Source organism: Drosophila teissieri, chromosome 2L (assembly GCF_016746235.2).
Source record: "Drosophila teissieri strain GT53w chromosome 2L, Prin_Dtei_1.1, whole genome shotgun sequence".
Lineage (NCBI taxonomy): Eukaryota > Metazoa > Arthropoda > Insecta > Diptera > Drosophilidae > Drosophila > Drosophila teissieri.
The window spans coordinates 16,771,352-16,786,615 of NC_053029.1; positions in this window are offsets into that span (position 1 = coordinate 16,771,352).

Here is a 15,264-nt window from a genome sequence, read left to right on the forward strand (position 1 = left end):
AGAAGGAGGTTGTCCGGCGACTGCCACTTAGCTGTGAAATGATGACATAAAAGAACATATGCCCTGACACATCAATGGCGATGAAGGTGATGGTGGAGGAGGAGGAGGTGGAACTGGGAGTGGGGGCGACTAATAGGCAGAAAAGCGTAACCGGAGGAGCTGCGTCAGTGGCTCGTTTGTTTGCTTATTGACAGCTTCTTACGCACGAGAGTGTGGCCACAAGTGCCATTGGCAAGTGTACAATGGCCAAGTGCGTCGTCGCCGTCGCCATCGCCTTCGTCGTCTTGGACGCCGTCTTCTTCTGCAAAAATCGCAGAAAAAATCAAAAATAATTGCCAAGACACCGACAAGCAGCGCAACGCGAGAGATGCCGGGAGATGCGTTTGGTGTGATTATATTGGGGTTTTGATACGTCAACCAAAGGGCCAAGAAACGGTCGAGCAGAAAGAGTGGCAGTGGTTTTGCCAGTGGCTGTGGCAGTGGCAACAGCGACCGACATTGACAGGTCAATATTGATGGAAACAAGATTTATATGACAACGCTGGCTATATTTTCAAATTTAATGAGCCCAGCGGACCGACTGGCCATAAGGAAGTGCCCAAGCCCGAGCCCGAGACTGAGGCTGATGGACCTGGTCGTGGCACATCCACTTGGGCACAGCCACATGGGATGCGACATGGACGTGGAGAAGTGTCGAGTAACTCGCTTAAATGATGTGCTAATAAGGCGCACATAACTCTGCGAAAGATGATGGCTCCCCGTCCGCGGCGGCTTCTTAGGGGCTTCAATAAATGCAAACAGGTGGGGTCAATAAAGTAGCGCTGTAAATGCGAACGAAGCCACAGGATTAGTAGTTAAATAGTAGGAAAACATGGTAAACTCTACGGTGCATTTGCTATAGTTGAGAGCTGATCTATGTCACATTTTAGTTTATTTTATATTAATTGGGTATAAAACCGGGTGCTGAACTAAGGAATTTCTACTGACTTCTCAGTTTTATGACCTCTACTGTATGAACATATCCCACCGACTTGTGGGATTTCACGCAATCACACATTTGGGTCTTGGGATGCGCTCAGATTATGGCAAAAATGATGTGAATTTCTTGTTTCGTTCATTGTACCTAATGAGCAGGTAAATAGTGAGTTGCGTAAATCGCTCATAAATTTGGGTCAAACATAAAGCCTTTTTAAAAGTGATTACATCCTGGCCAGAGACAATCCAACAAGAGAAATGATGAAAGCACTTTAAAGCCATCCTTGACCTTTGCAAAAGGTCTGCCAAATCTGACATCGGACAGTCAGAGGTGCTTTCGTGGCCAGAAATGCTGACACCCACGGCTCTCACACCCACACCAACACCCACTGAAATGGCCAGACGTCTACATTCCTGCGCAGCTCCATTATCGCTGCACGTCATCGCAGATGAAAGGAAGTGCGGGGAATGCCCCCCCCCCTTCACCACTGGCCGTCGTCACTTGTCTGATATATCACCTGTACTTCGTACCAGCAGGAACCACAGCCAGGCAACCACATCGAGTGCCTTTGCAGCCAGAACAAACCAAATTGGAACAATGCTTGCTGGCTAAGAACTCGCGATCCGGGCCCTCAGACAATTGTCACACTTCAGACTCGGATTCGGACTCGAATTCAGATTCAGATTCGCATTCGGATTCGGACTGGGCCTCAAAGTCAGCAAGCTTGAGTCTTTTGGCGCTGGCGTCTTTTGGGGCGAATCAAATGCATTAATCCAATTTACGCATGCCGGGCTCCAGACGCAGCCCGAGGTTCACGGTTCTGGGTGTACACTGTGAGGAAAAGAGCCCACCTGAGAACCAAATCAATTCAAGAAGCCTAAGTAACCAAGAACCATGTGTAAATGATCATATTTATATTACCATATGAGATTTGGTTCATTACTGTTGGAAGTGGATTTAGCAAAACATCTTGGCTTTTGTTAGTGAATTTCTGGCAACAGAACAAAATACTCTTTAAATCTTTATAATATGATACAACCCTTTTAAGTTTTTAAATATTCTTTGCACTTTATTTCCTATTATACTCAAGTTTTTTCTACGTGTTGATCTCTGCTGGTCCGAAGCCACTTGCTCCAGAATGTAGACAACAAGTAACTCGCCTGATGACGGCCCCCCCTGCAGCTGTCAAATGGAATGCGTTCCATTGGAGCTGGGGACCAAAAAGAAGAAAATACGAGTGTATATATGTAAAACACTTTGCCAATCCCCAGACTTGGATTCGAAGATTTCCGTGTAAATTTGCAGATTTTGTTCGGATTTTCCTTTCCTTTTTGCCCATTTTTTGCGCTTTTTGAAAAGTTGGCAGCACAATTTAAGAGCAAGGCAATCAAGGAGGCGCAATCTGTGGAAGAGTTCGCAAGTGCAGGCGACCGTTGACAATTTTATTTATTTACAGTTGCCGCCTGTCTATATAAATTGAGACCGTTGACCGCTCCGCCCCCTCACCCCTCGCCATCTCGTTCTCTCGCCCAGCTGAAGCGGGCTGGACAATGTCAACATAGTTGCAATTAATTTGTAACCGATTATCATCTTCAGGTGCCAAATAAACTTCTCAACGTGTTGAGTGTCCTCTCCGTATCGGTTTTTCCCCGCTTGTTGTTTGTTCTCCTTTTTCTCGACTCCTTGCTTCATTTTTTTTCTTCCTTGTTTTGCATGTTCCTGGCGTCTGCTTTATGTGCAACATGCTCACATAAACAAGATCAATCCGCTGCTGGTTGGACTCAATGTGGTGCGATGTTCTCCGGACATAAAGCAAGGAATAACTTCATGAATCCCCAATAGAACTCGGTGGCGATAGGAGGATGCCGACCAAAAATAGTAGTATTTGGGGGTGTTAGGCATCGAAATTGTTTAACCATACAACTTATTATATTATATAATATAAGCCAAATGCATGCAGAAAGTTATTTTTTAATATATATCTCTAGTAGCTCACTTGCCGATTGTTAAAACATCGCATCACGCACTCATCCCCAGAGCTCCCATGGTGACAGGTTGCCATTTGGACGCACGGGTCGCTCGGGTTGCTCTTTCGCTTTTTCCGGCTGGCGATCGCCTCGGTTGCCAACACTTGACGCATTTAATTATTTCGACTCTCCAGACCCCCTCGCCAGCGTCCTCTCCAGCATCCTCTCCAGCGCAAAGTATCCACTCTGCACTTGGCCCCGAAGGAGTTGCGTGTCGCCTGTGGGCATTCCACATGCATCATGTCCAATCGTAATGAGAAAATATGGCATTTGTGATACAATAAAGTGTGCTTCGCACTTATGTTACACCAACATACGACTGCCAGTGCCCGAGTGCCAATGAAGTGGGGCTCAAGTTGAGGCTGAAGTTGGCCTCCGACTTTAACCCTTTTATGCCGCGAAGTGGCTACAGCAAATGGTCAGGGAGCAAGGCGATTGTTTGCTGTCCTCAAAATGGGCGGCAGATTTTTTTTAAATTTAAGGGATAAACATGAAATTTCAATTTGAAAACGTAAAGGATATCGCTTCTAGCAATCAAAACATATTTATACCAAATATATTTTCGTTTTTGTTAATACAATAATTTTTTAAATGCGCCATATATTTTTGTAGTCATCTGTGACTATGGCCCCAATGGGTTAACGCCTAAAATGGGAATGGAGATTGTACTTGCTGCTGCCGGCATTTTGCATGCGCCTAAATTATGTTGACAACTGTCTGTATCGTCTCATTGCTCCATCTGCTACTCACTCATTATGCCAGGACGACAAGAGTTGGCTCAGTTCGGCTTGGCCAGCTCTGGGCCACGTATCATATCGCTGGCTCATGCAACATGCAACTGCAACTAGCTGCGGTTTGGCAACGGCCACATATTCCTAGAGAGCTGCAGAGACTGAAGCTGGTCTAATGCCTACGCCATTTATTAAATGTCTTCACGGTGCGACAATAACTTTATCAGCCTCAACAGAGGAAGCTGTTTTGGCACGAGACAACTGCAGGTTCACGAGAAACTTTGTTATTGACCTTCCCTTGCTTAAATAATTTAATAAAATCCACCAATCGTATCTATTTTTAGAATTTATTTTTAGATAGTACACACATTTTCAAAAAAAAAATATAAATATATATTAATTAATATAATCATCAAAGAATTCGTTTTTTTATCGAATATTTTTTTCTCTGTGACTGACAACGAGTGAAGTCAAGTCGAGGTGAAGAAGATGACTTTGCATGTCCAAGACGGTGTGCTCTGGTTACTCCACTGGATGCCAAGTGCACAGCACATTAACCCACTGAAGGCCAACTCAGAGTGTTCAGCTCTTGACTTAATTTGGAGAAGGTTTCGCTAATTTAAAATATGTACCATTAGTTCATTGAAGCGGCTGATTGTAATGTTATGGTAGAAAATGCTCTTGGTGTAGCTCTTTAAAATATACTTATTCCCTTAACATTTTATTGGTGATTATTTTACTTGCAACAGTATAGTTATTATTTCTTGAAGTATTAATAACTACTTATCCATTGAAAGTTCCTAAGACAACTCGGTTTTCGTTGGGTGTTAAGCCCACATCAGGTGCAAGCCAGTCATAGATGGCGATTGGGAGAAGAAGAGTTGAGCTACATCCACTTTAACAGCTCATTAAAAGCCATTGCACCCACTTGCAGTCGTAGATCGTCCACTTTTTGCATTGCGTGTACATTGCCCTCTGGCTACAAAAAAGATACTCTGACTTGGAAACTTTAAAACTTTGAAACTCTGGGACTGAGATGTCGATTGCCATGTGCCGGCCCCATAACAAAGTTGGCCCAGAGCGTCGGCCATTTTGTGGGCTGATTCGAATTGTAAATTTGTCGCCTTCTTTCTCGCTTTACGCAAATTAGTCGATTCACATTTTATACATGAATTCTAAACGAGTTATGTGAGGTTGGCAAACCTGTCGGGCAATAATTTTTGGTCCCGAACATATTAAAAACCCCAATGGAGCCGCAGTAATATAATTTTTTTGAGATCACCTAATGAGAAATTCGTGTTTCATTTTTCGGCTCAACAAAAATGCCGATGCATGCAAATTTGTGTATTTCTTGTTGAGCGCGCATAAAAATAAATAAGTCGCCAGCGGCTCAAAGTGCCATAAATTCTAAAAGTTTATGAACGGGTCAATATTTGCGTTAAGCCACAATCCTGCAGTCGTTTTCAAAATTTGACAAAATAATTTCAAAAAGGCAACAAAGTTGCCCCTTACTTGTGTCGTCTTGGCCATTAAAGTAGCCATAAATACCGAAGCGTTTTTAATTAGTCGCAGATCTCAGTCCAGTTTCTGGATAAAAATAACAGCGAATCAGGTGTTGATGCTGCTGGGGAAAATCGGTTTGACTCGGAATCATTTTAAATGCGTGATGGAGTCGGTGTCGGTATCGGTGTGTCTTCTCAATGCCAGTTAGTTTTCTGGTGGCTAATGGCGTCTAATTTGACTAAATTATGCATGGCAGCCACCGAGCGATTCAACTTGTTTTCCGCCTCAATCAGTTTTGTCATCGAGCCGTCATAAAATTTGTATAATTTTTACGGTCCTATAAAGTGACAGTCATCGGTTTTTAGTTGGACATCCACTTGATAAGGTCGCTTGTCTCCTTGATTTGCTCGCTCGCATTTGTATTATAATTTCCCCTTCTGTTTCGTTATGTTTTTGTGCTATTCAATTTTCCCAACTCATTTTCCTCCGAGTTGATTGTTTTTGAATAAAGCTTCGGCGGGGAATGTGTAACGAAATTTGTGGATGGGTTTAATTGGTTACAGCATTTAGATGCGATTATTCTTGAATATCTTCGAATATTTATCCAAATATGCGGCTTTTCGGGTCGGAATATCTTGGATCTCTAGTTTGTAGTTGATTAAAATTGGATCATGGGTGTGGGAAAAGGTGAATGAAAGTTTATTGCTATGTAATTTGGAAAGACTTGAATGAATTTTATACGGTAAGGAGGTTGAAGTGCAATCAAATTAAGATGAATAACAGTAGGTGAAGAAGGTGTTGATAAAATTACAAATTACTAAGTGTAGCTCAGGTAAAAGCAATCCAGATGTTGATAAAGATACTGGATCGTGGAATTTGATTAGCTAATCATATAGATAGAGTGAATTGGAAAATGGCATAAGGTAGTATATGTTATAAATTTAAAAATCACATTTAGCTGCTAGCTCCACTCTTCCGGTTTCACAATCCTATCCAGACTTGCAAGTTTACTGGACTCCCCGCTCTTTGACTTCATGTCCGAATCACTTTAGTCGCGCTGATCGCTAAATCCCAAATGACAGTCGGGCTCAAAACAAATGTTAACCTCCTGTTTCTGCCCCCGAAAAATGTGTCCAACTGGTCGGAGCTTCCTGCTGTTACCTTACCGCTCTCCATTGGCCTCCCCGGCCCCGTCCGCCCCTTGATCAATTTAATTGAAACGCCCACGTCATAAACTTGGAGGCAGTTGCTCGGCTGTCTGGCCGTCTCTCTGGCCCCCATTGCGTGCTCAAATGTTTGCCATTTGCACCCACGCCCACTTAAAGCAAACTCCTAACTCGTGGCCCCCAAATCCACATCTGCATGTACATCGCACAGACAAATGCAGGCGGCCACTAAATTTCGGGCAAAATTATTGTTATTACACCGAAATCGTTTATTATTAATTTTAATGTATGGACAGGGCGACTCTGCGTAGCGTGACGCTCCCATGGCGACTGCCTTGTGCATCCGAAAATAAGCCAAATCCGCTGCAAATGCGTCACGTGACTCACCCGACGACCCACGGACAGAAACACAGACACGGACAAAAACACAGACACAGACATGAGTCGTCCTTTGCTTCCCGGTTTTTTATTGGTGCACCGGAATATCACATTGGGTCCTTTGCCTAAGGTGCTGAATTTAATACTAATTGACTAATAGTCGATTAAGTTACAATATATACAATGTTCCAATTTTGTTAAGTGTGTCGCTTTTTTCTGGATCTATTATTTTCCAAAGGACGTGCCCAACTGGGTGCAGCTCCTGCCCAGGTACGAAATCCAGCGGCGGAGAAGAGCCAGGAGGCACGCGTCGAATTCCCAATCCTCCCCTGCATTGAATGGAACTTTTTATGCCTAATTGAAATGGCGAGGAAACTTTGTTTTGTGCTGTTTCCATTTTTTCCTGTTGTTGCTCACCTTCTGACACGCTCGTGGCTCATTAATTATAGCACTCGCATTGAGTGGGTTGCTAACAGGTAGTAAACTGGCAGAAAAAATGAATAAGTTGCAAAAGTTATATGAAAACGAGGATTACATTTTATTTAATAAGTTAAGTATGCATAACGAAAATAAATACGTTTAATAAAAACGTTTAATGTATTACAACCATGTATGTTGCTTATAGATACATGTGTATTTTTAAACAAATTAATTGTGTAAATGAGAATAATTGCAATTCATGTTCGTCTGTGCCAGAACATGAATTTGGCGTATTATAAAATACACCAGATTTTTCAAAGTGCACCCAAAGATAGGGTTGCAGTCGACAGTCGGGGGTGTGTTATCGGGTTTTATGTAAATTTGTGACAACCATAAAAAGCTGAGCCGGCTTGAAATGCATGGAAATGTAATTTCAGCTTATTGGTGCTGCAGTTTCCATCATTGATGCACTTCAAGGTGGCCAGATGACTCTTCCGGACGAACTTGAGGGTGAAACGCCCCGGCAGGACCTTACATTTACGGCAAGGACCTTCCCCTGTATAAAGTACTTAATCATTCTGCACGCTAAATTAATCAAGTGGCTAGAATTTAGTCGGGGGCTCCGTTTTTAATTTGTACTGCTCATGGAATATTCAAGCAGCATATGGCCTCAGTTCTCAGTTCTAGACGGGTCATGCAATCCTTGCTCCTTGAGGCTGCATAAAATTAGGCAAAAACAAGTCGGAAATTAAAAATCAACCTGGGCTGTCATGTGGCCACAATAGCGGGCGGTGCGAGAGGTCCTTTGAACTTGGCCTGTCAGGACCTGGGCTGAGAACAGCGTCCATGATTAATCGGCCTCATCTGTTGTTTACCATTTCTCCATTTCCCCGCTAATGGGCGTGAAGCCGTAAGCAATTTCTCCCGATTTCGTTATGCTTGCTTCAAACACATAGAACACATAATTCTCAAAAGAGTTTCTAGATCATGCTTTATATATGAGAATGTAATTTCATTTTAATACTTAGATAGCGTAACCTTTAGTTCAGATAGAGCTTTAAGGTGAATAACTCCTTTGAAAGTCAAGACAACAGGTTGAGGTAAAGAAGGCACGTCTCCAGGAATTTTAAATCATGGCGACAATTTGGAGAGATCCGAAAACGGTAAGCAAATTGGCACGGACTTGTTAGCCCGGCTCGCTGGCATTTCAGGCATCTTAAGTACGCCCACCAGAACATGTAAATAGAGTTTCGGTATCGAGGAGGGAGCCTGGTATGCAATTTGCTCGTTTGACACTTGAAATATGTGGCAACAATACGAGAGGAGGAACTGGAAATTTTGCGCATTTCGCGTTTCGCATTCGCAATTGCAATTGCAATTGCAATCGAAATGGCCATGTCTGCGGCTCTATAGGCAAATGTCAGCCAACAACCTCGTCGCAGGCGGTGACAATGACAGGTGAAGGGGGCCGGCGGGGCCTGCGGGGCTCCGATGGACATCGGGCTAACTGGCGACGACAAGTGGACAAGCCAGCTCCTAGCTGCGAGCTGCAAGCTGCGAACTGCGAGCTGCCTCTGGATCAGCCTGTCTATCTATAGGTCTGTCTGGCAGCCCCTGATCGCCGGGATGAACTCTGAACCCGTACAAAATATGCGGCCAACTTGTTTCCAATGCACGCCCCGAGGAGCAGGCAGCAACGCCCCCAACTCGCCACGGCATCTGGATGTTGGCCACCCTGTGGAAGACGGAGTCTCTGGACATTTGAAGATGGAAAACAGGCGGAAAGAGCTGCTGATTTTATATTAGATGATACATAAAATTAAATTAAGCAAGGCGAATCTATACACGAATCTCCTTTTAAGTTAAACTTTTTTCCGTTTCCCAAAAACTTCAATAAAATCAATTGAGGTTTTAACACTTACATAAATGTTATGTTATGTTATGTGTGTAAAACCTTTAACTCAAATGAATATCAGCTTATTATGCAGACTTAAATTTTGTATTATTAACCATCATTTCTAAGAGAAGAGTATTTAAATGGAACTGCTTGGTTTTTGCCCACTGCCCTAGCCGACTGCAGTTCTTATTTGGATGCTACTATCAACGCTGAGTGAATTTGTATGTTCACAGTTCTAAAGAGCGGGCGCGAAAGTGAACACGGTCTGTACCAGGGGGAGTTGAGGGGGGAGAGGTGGAGATGGTTGAAGAAGGGATGGTAGGAGGGGCAACGGCGGTCAGGCTCGGCTCCTTTGGACCGACTTGCTCCTTTGCGTTTACAATAGCTCAAGAATACCGCTATCATTATTCTTTAAGCCCCGAAGCCGCGGACCAGCTCCTTAGCTATAGCCGCAGCAACAGTGGAAAAAATGATTCTGATTTTAAAAGTAATAGTATTGATAAAATTTAAGAAATATTTGAGAAATTAAAAACATGGCTAAACAAACTTATGGCTTTGGTATAAGAATTCTTATTAGTAATTATTTTGAACACAATCCTTTTTCGGCTAAAATCAATTAATTAGCCAAGATCATAAGACTAAAAGTGTTAAAATTTCCCGCAGTGCAGCCACTGTAACCTCTGTCATCTGCAACCCCCCATCCAGCCACCTCACTCCCTGGCCCGACCTCCTCCGGATTCTCATTTTAATGAACCGCCGTTCTATTTTTCGCTGATCTTTCGCCACTAATAGGAACGTGTTCACGTCGTCGTCGTTGTCGTCGGCTTTGGTGGCTCTGGCTGCCTTTGGCTGCCTTTGGCTTTGGCTTTGGCTTTGGCTATAGCCTCAGGTTAAGCCCGCTAGCTGGGGCAGGAGGAGGGGGAGAAGTGGCTGCTCCTTGCGGCCAGACAACAAACTGGAAGCCAACGGCAGCTTAAAATCTATGAGGACGCCTTACAAACTATGCTTAAGTGATTGTCAAGTTGGGCTTTTAATTTATCATCCATAGACAAGGCGAGAGTTGTCGGCAGCGGACTCGCCAGTTGGGGGCTAAGTAGAGGTTACGCTCGGGTTAGGCGACTTCTTCTCCGCATCTCGGTTACCCTGTTTTTTTTAAGTGGTGCGTGGAGTAAGCTCCACTCATGGGTAGGGATAACTTCGCATATGAAAAGAAAGTATTTGGAAAACATTTCGAACTCCAACACATGCGCTACTCTTGTAAAGTAAACACTTAATACTTTCTATCGGCCTACTATATTTCTATTGAAATGGAATTATACCTTGCATTTTCCAAAATAATGTATGAAGTATGTAATTTATTGCGACATCTGAACTTGTTACTGGGTATATCCTTGTCGATAATCCCCCCAAGTACCCAACTTTTTGGCTCTACGAAGTGTTTGCATTGCATAATCTTTGTTCTGGGCCTGCTGCTTGGGTGTCCTCGGATGGCCGCTTCCATAGCGTTCCACATTCCGGCATAATTGATTTTAAAGCGACTCTGGGCTAATAAATCGTAACTTTATCGCTTTTCGTTGTTAAATGTTGCAGTCTCGTGGCGGGGGACTTTTCCTCCGGTGGCTTCCAGTTGATAGCACTTGCTGCTCCCGCTTTTCTTTTCCAGCTTGGCAGCGGCGATTGTCTAATAAATAATGATAGCGAAATGCTGCAAAAGCTTTTCGCATTTTCGGCCCTCCGGACGGAGGGAATGGATGGGGGAAGGAGAGGGGAGGGCGTGTTCGGTCTGGCCTTACTTTTTTAAAAATGCTGCACTTGACGACGCCGAACAAATTTTTAGCTCGTTTATGGTCAAATGGCATGGCACCAGACACACCGGCTGCAACTCTACCTGGATCGCCAATTATCCGTACAAGCTGCGGCTGCGAGCTGTTTTCCACACCCCCGACATTGCGGCTTTCCGACATCCCGGCGACTTTACAAGTTACTTTAAGTTGCCCGAATGTCCGGCTCTCCGGGCAGCTCGGTTGTTGCTTTTGTCGCCTGCCTTTGTTGCTTGCTGGATTTTTCTGCTTTTTTTGCTGTTTTTTCTTTTTGGCCAGCTTCTTCGGCTGCCGCTATCTTGGCCAGCTTGTCCCAAGACTTTTATCCTATGCGTCTGCATTATCTGCCGTTCTTGTTCTGTGTTCTGGGTTCTGTTCTGCTCGGATCTGTCGTCCCGCGCCTCCTGGGCCGTGTGTTTTCTGTTGTATTTTATCGCAAAAATACTACTTGAGTAGCTTTATGGCCCATGTTGGCCAATAAAAAGCTGACAAAACAATATTCCCCGTGCGCCGTGTCTTCGTTGCCCAGGCTGTGTGCAAATTTTTCCAGAGACTCCAGCCCAAACCGAAGCCGAAAAAATAGAGGCCACCAAACGAGCGCGCAAAATCTACATACAAGCTTATTTTGGCTGCCTGCTTCCCAGAAACTGATCTCATGGACTTTGTTTTAGATAGGTTTTGATAAAGGGTGAAGTGGGGTATATACATTAAAAATCTCACTTACCAACTGACTTAAGGAAGAATCTTATTAGTCATGCCGACCCATTTATACTATTTTATTAATATGAATTTACGTAATTTACAAGGGTACCACGAACTATGTGTTACTTGGTATAAAATCTATCTAATACCGTCACAAATATCATTTTCCCCTAAAAAAAGCCGCAAGAAGCGCGGAATCGTTTTCCAACGGTCGAATCTTTTACTAATTTAATATGCACGCCCGTTGTGCCAATAAAGTTGCTACATTTTACGCTGGCCTCCCCGATCTTCCACTTCCACCTCCGCCGATCGCCCAGGGCGTGTCAGCTGGACTGTAGCCCAGATCTTACCGATCTGGCCGGGCGGCTTAAATCAAATGGATACAGAAAACTTCTCAATGCTTTTCGGTTGGATTTTTGGATTTTTCGATTTTTGGGTAAAAAGGTAAAAGGCGCCGGTGTGGGAGAGGAATCGGAGTCCGGAGTCCGAGAACAGGAAATATAATTTAACTTGACTCGAAAACGCGGCATGTGGTAATTAAAAGGGCAGAGCAGGTACCTATGCGGTGGGCGTGGCTATTACGGCTGACGGTAGCTATTAGTTTGAGGAGATTACCCTGATTTCGTTTCGAGGCTGTTGCCACAAATCAAATGACTTAGACACCGAACTCGATCGCCCATCGAAAAAGTTCCCACCAACTTGCGCTCGCCGATTTTCGTTGTAGTTATGTCAATGCTAAAACCGAATGACACAATAAAATTAATATACAACGAAAACAGCGGTGCGGACCCAAATCTAAGACCATAAATAAACCGAAACGCCAAGGGAGGGTAGCGAAAATAAATATGAAAACAGCGCTGTTAACAAGTTCACCAACGGCAGCAGCAGTTATAAAAGCAGGTAACAAATGCGGCAAATAACTGTCGAGGTTGGGGAAAATGGGGACCTCTCCTGCCATCAATAGATGCCCCCAATCCCTTCTGAATTACCCTGATACCTCCTATCGGGTATCGAGCTTCCCAAGTCCACTTATGGGAAATACACTTAAAAAACGATTGAAACTATACTATACTTTTATTTAATTTGATTTATCTGTTCATACTGAGTCTTGTTCGGTTATGGTGTTGATGTATTGCCAATTTAAGATTTTCACTTACGTTGTTTGTAATTTGTTTTTAATTAGATAAAATCAAACACAGTGCAAATGCTTGGAGATTTTTTCTGAATGTGCCCACTGCGCTGCCAAAAAGATCAAACGAAAGACATGTTAGCGGCAGCTTTTGATAATTTTTTTCAAGACCAAGTCTCCACATTTCTTATATTCTGCGTGAGTTTTTTTTTTTGGTTTTTTGTTCCTCTGTTTACTTTATTTATGTTTGCGTTCCTGTTCTTGTTTTTATTTTTTGTTTCGGTGGCCACCTTTTAGCGCAACTGGCGCTCACCGCCATGGTGATGGCGATGGTCGAGGATCTGCAGCTCGTCGCTCGTCGGCATCATTAAATTAAAACGAAATTTAAACAATTTCACTGAAAATTATACACACCGCGAGGAGGCCGAAAGTCGGAGCCGAAACTCGGAGGGACCGACAACCTGTCTCGGGATGTCAGTCATCGGGCAGGGACAGGTTGATTACTGTTAAAATTATCACTGATTGTGATAAGCGATAACTGTGGGCACGTCATGATGATGATGATGACGCTGAAGTGGGGATGAGATTTCTGTTTCTGCTTTTCTGCTTCGGTTTTTGGTCTTCGAGTTCCAGTCCTCTGGTTATTTGCTCTGGCCTGGCATAACGAATTGTTACAAACCCAAATGGAGCGGCTCGTTAGTCCAACAAGTTAATGTGCATCGGCCGGAGTCGCCTCTGTGATATGTTAATAAGCATCTGCCACATTGGCCACTTGATCCGTGTTGTTTCCCACTCGTAGGCATACAAATTAAAAAATTTGTTCGAATGCCGGTAGAGGATTTGGCGCAAGAAAGAGAAACAAGTGTTTGCAACACCTACAACACAAAGGCGCAGCGCAGGTAGGTGAAAGTCAGGTGAATGCAGCGTGGGAAATGCAAATCACAGGGCTTAGATTTTCTCTACACAAGGGAAAAAATCTACGAGCAATGGGTGTACAAATTCTGATTGGCGAACCTGGCTAGCTATTGTCATCTGATGGAAAAACGATTCGCATTATTATTCCGATATCAGGGATTCGATCATCATTCGTTCTCACGGCTTGCCTTCTACGATTCATAACCACCTTCAAACGAATTTGGTTTGAGTCACTGGTCCACATAAATTAACACAGTGCCAGGGAAATATGGCGGCTAATAAACCGTTTAAGTGTCTTTGGAATCGAAAACAATGTATCCACCAATGAGACTTAATCTCCGCAACAAAGAGTCGTTAAAATTAAAATAACAAAATCCGGCAGCAAACAAAAAGTTATTAACATCATTACACAAAGAAAACCTTAACACCGAAAATACAACCGAACCCAATGCGGCAGCCATCATTAAGCTCTGAAACGCTATAAAAATTCAAATAAAAAATTTAAATTATTGATTAAGATCATCGGAACAAAATATTAAAGCAACACAATATAAGTAGCCGCGTGAAACCAGATGAGTATAAAACTGGAACAAAGAGAAGAGTCAAAATAAGACCGTGTGTAAATGTAGTGAAAACTATGGCGTTGTAAAATACTCTAACAAAATGGTGCTTGTTTTTGTATATATTTATTTTGTAAGTCTAATTTGATAACCTAAAACTTACCACCAGTGTTTTGCCTTCTTCAAACTGTGCGTACAAAATAAGTGCTAATGCGCAATGATCTAACGCTTCTCTCAAGTCCTGTGGAGTCTCTTGAGAAGAGTATTCAGTCTAGCTGAGGGAGTGACAAAATTAATTTATTTCATTTCTTTTAATTGCCTTCGGTGGCTTACAGATAAAGCCGCCATCTGAGGGAGTGGGAGATGAGCGCATAAAACCATGGAAAATTCTACGTCAGCTTGGATCAGCTGGGCTCGCTTGATTGAGCGATACTTTACGAGGACGGGTTGGCATTGTTCAATCGCAGTTGGATGGCCGTAAAGCTATTAAAAGGTCCCATTCATGTGCGTTGGGGATTTGGTTTTGGGGCTTTGGTCTGTGATTCGCTTTGAGGGGATTTAAGCCGCAGAGATGCGTCACACGAGTCGTATGAGTGATTTTTCGGGAATTCAAACTGAGTGGCGGGGGCTTCTACGAATCGCGCGGGGCATTAGTCATTGAACCAAATGCTGGCTCATTGTTTTTCCGTTCATCCGTTCATCCGTTTTCCCGACTCCCAGCCTGGCTAGTCGGCCCACCTCCGCTCCACGGGCAGCCCACTTAGTGCAGACTACATTTGCATATGAGTTCATTTAGCAGTTTTAAGAACTAGCCTCCTTGCATCGGCCCAGCAACCAGCAACCTCTTTCTGTTTAAGCCGGGAAACGTGTGCTAATTTACATGAGAAGAAAGATCGCATCGCCTCACATCCTCATCGACATCTCTGTTGCACCCAAAAGCCCAAAAAGACTATATACTATGTACATGCATAAAGGAGGCTAGGAGACAAGGAGGCAGCACTAGAAATTAAATCAAAAGCGCGATACGCCAACGTGGCCCA